Raw genomic sequence first — 3168 nt, 5'->3', positions numbered from 1 at the left:
ATTATGATTTTTTAAAAATAGCTCATAATTATAAATATAAAAATAAATATATTATTTTACTATAATTATAAATATAAAATAAATATATTAATTTTTACTATTTTACTATTTTAATTATTATTAAGGAGAACTCCTTAACCAAAACATGATACTCCATTACCAGGTAAACATTACTGCCTAAATAGTATTTTTTACTCTGGTAAGTATTCATAGTGATTCAAAATGCTATGATTTTGAGTTGAAAACTTTGGGTCTAGGGCACACACATGAAGATGAGCAAGCACATCCATGTTAAGTTTAATGCAGTTTAAAAAGCTATCTACCCAGTGCTCGCTTGGGCAGCACACATGCTAAAAAACTGTAATTATACAGAGAAGATTAGTGTGGCCCCCACACAAGGATGACATGCAAAAAGATATCTATTTAGAAATGGTTCCGCTAACCTTCCATTTGGGTGATTTACCCTTCATGAGCTTTCACCACGTTTTCCCCCAACATTCAATTCTATCACCAGACCCTGAAGTTACTCTAACTTCAAAATATCTATCTTTCAGGGCTTTCTGATGCACACACCTGTGCTCCAGGCCCCTTACTCCCTCAGAACCTCTCCTTCTGCCTTCAATGTTTTGAGCACATCTTTCCTTCAGATGATTAGTTCCTCTTGAGTTTCCATCCATCCCTGAGCCTTCAGGTATATGTGCCAGGTGGGGTCATTAACACTAGCTGCTGGACTGGAAAATTCCAACAGCTCAGTGACTTGATACAATAAAAGGTCCTTCTTGCTCACTCACATCCAGTGCGGTTTGGACGGTTCTCTTTGGCAGAAATTCTAGGATCCAGAGGCCTTGCATGCTAAATATATGACCTCTCATATTTTCCAGAAGGAGAAAGTGGAAAGTCAAAGTTTTGCTGGTGACATTTTTAAGGGCCAGGCCGAAAGTGGATTTAGATCACTTGCTCTCAAGCTTCCCTGGCCAGATCTGAGACATAGGACCCTTCCCTAATTTCAAGCGAGGCCAGGAAATGCAGGCTTCCTGTGTGTGTAGCAAGAGGAATTGAGACTGGAGAGTATCTAGCAAATGTCTGTCGTTATATAATTTTAACTGTCCATACAGTGACCTCTCCCACCGTTTGCCTTTCTCCTACAACTACTGAGAACATATCTCTGGGGGGACAGGATTCAACCCACATTACCAAGAGAGCAGGAACTTAGGGCAAGTGTGTGAGTGGCCCTGTCACCAACCTGTGAACAGACTTGCAAAGCTATACACACAGGTAGACAATTGGCAAGCACAGACAACCTCACTAGCATTCAAAGAAGTTGTTTTTTTTTTAAAAAAAGACGTGATTTTCACCTACAAAAATAACAAAGACTGAAAGATAATACTAAATACAAAAGGGGATACAGTGAAATTCAGCCCCTGAGGGATTGTACCCAGAAGTACAATCTTCCTGAAGGACAATTCAGAAATAAGCATCAAAATCTTCATTCAGATCATTCAAAAAATTTTAATGAATATTCACTAAGCATGGAGCACTGTTCTAAATCTTCTAATCTAGTAATTCCACTTTCAGAAATGTATCCAAAAAAGGTGAGTGGAAATGCAGACAAATATTCACAGCCAGGGAATCCACTACAGTATAAAAATAGCCCAAATGGCTGATGATAGGGAAGTGATTAAATAATTTACATTACATCTATATTTAAAATGCTATGGAAGGATAACAGTTAGAGTCTAGGAAACTTCTACTAGTATAATTTTATGGAAGAAAAGACATGGTTATAATTTGCATTTATAGTATAATCCTAATTTCTGTGTGTATGTAGATACATATAGATAGTATATATTTTCTATAGATAGTATATATTTTCTATATTCAGCCAATATATACTTATTTACTGCCAAATACGTGCTAGGACTTATAAAGAGAGAATCTATAAGATCCCTGGGTAAGACTAAAGATTAGCTTGTATGTTTTCCATGATTGTTTCTCTATTTCACAGAAATTGCTGTAGAACAGGCCAGCATACAGTACAGTACTTGGTGCTTCAGTCATGAATAAAAATTTGTCCCAGGATATAATGGAAGAATAGAAGTCAGGAAAAAAAAGTGTAATTTCAGTTCCAAGTACTTTCTGCTTAACAAGAGATGGAAATTTGAATTTGAATTCACCTTTGAATTCACCTATGAGGACAGACAGGTCCTTGGAGAAAAAGAAAAGCTATAGTGAGTCTTTTAAATTATGCATGGGTAAAGGGAAGCCTGCTCAAGAGGAGAAGTTTGGAAAATCTGAACAGAATGAATGGAAAGGACAGGGGAGGGCAGCATTCTGGGGAGAGGCAATTGCTTTGGGGAGGAAACGGTTGAAACTCAAGGAAAGGAGACCAAGGAAGAGGGCATTGGTCAGTTCGTTGGGTTGTGTGGCGCGCCGGGTTAAGGGATGCTGGGCAGGGGGACGGGGTGGCCAGAGGGTGGCAGAGACCCTCACTAGGACTGGAAACCACTCTGAGCCAGGCTGAGCTTCCTGGAGGCCCAGATGGCCTCATACCCACGCCTCAGTGTAGGAACAGGGCACGCCTATGAATGGAGCCTGGCAATTTCTGGACTGTGCCCTCAGCACAGAGAGTGGTGTTCTCCTAAGTGGAGTGGAGGCCTTCCGGGTACAGTGTGGCCAACAGGCATGGACAGCTGGGACCTGAAGCAGCACCAGTCAAACAGAGGGGGCAGTGGAGGCCTTCCGGGTACAGTGTGGCCAACAGGCATGGACAGCTGGGACCTGAAGCAGCACCAGTCAAACAGAGGTGAGAGCATCAGGCGTCTGCACCAAAACAACCAATGCGGACACTTGGAGGTGGGCCCGAGGCTTTGTTACGTCCCAGGGAGAGGCTTCAAGCTTTGTGCTCAAGACATGAATATGTTTGGAGTCAAAGGCTAACAACACCAAGGAACAAGAGCATAGAGTCAATTTTCAATTTTACCCACATTTTCCACAACAAACGCGTCTTTCTTCGAAAATCAGGGAAAATAATCTAACGCTCCATCTACCCTGTCTTATTTTCCCCATTGAGAGCAAAGACTTTCTTGAAGAACCTCACCCCCATCCCCTCCTCAGATGTCCCTCACCACAGCAATGGTCTTAGGAAGGAAGGTCGTCACCGATCACTTT

At 41.4% G+C, this 3168-nt stretch overlaps 1 non-coding gene across 1 annotated transcript; it reads left to right on the top strand.

Moving 5' to 3' along the window:
• Positions 1-326: 326 nt before the first annotated feature.
• Positions 327-435, top strand: LOC114211804 (U6 spliceosomal RNA). Its single transcript, XR_003609837.1, has one exon. It is a non-coding gene; the product is annotated as a U6 spliceosomal RNA (small nuclear RNA).
• Positions 436-3168: the final 2733 nt, after the last annotated feature.

The sequence above is a fragment of the Eumetopias jubatus genome, unplaced genomic scaffold (genome assembly GCF_037043125.1).
Source record: "Eumetopias jubatus isolate StellerSeaLion01/CBP00866 unplaced genomic scaffold, mEumJub1_p1.0 scaffold_14, whole genome shotgun sequence".
NCBI lineage: Eukaryota > Metazoa > Chordata > Mammalia > Carnivora > Otariidae > Eumetopias > Eumetopias jubatus.
The sequence above is the reverse complement of the archived record's forward strand: the minus strand, read 5'-3'. Positions and strand labels throughout refer to the sequence as shown.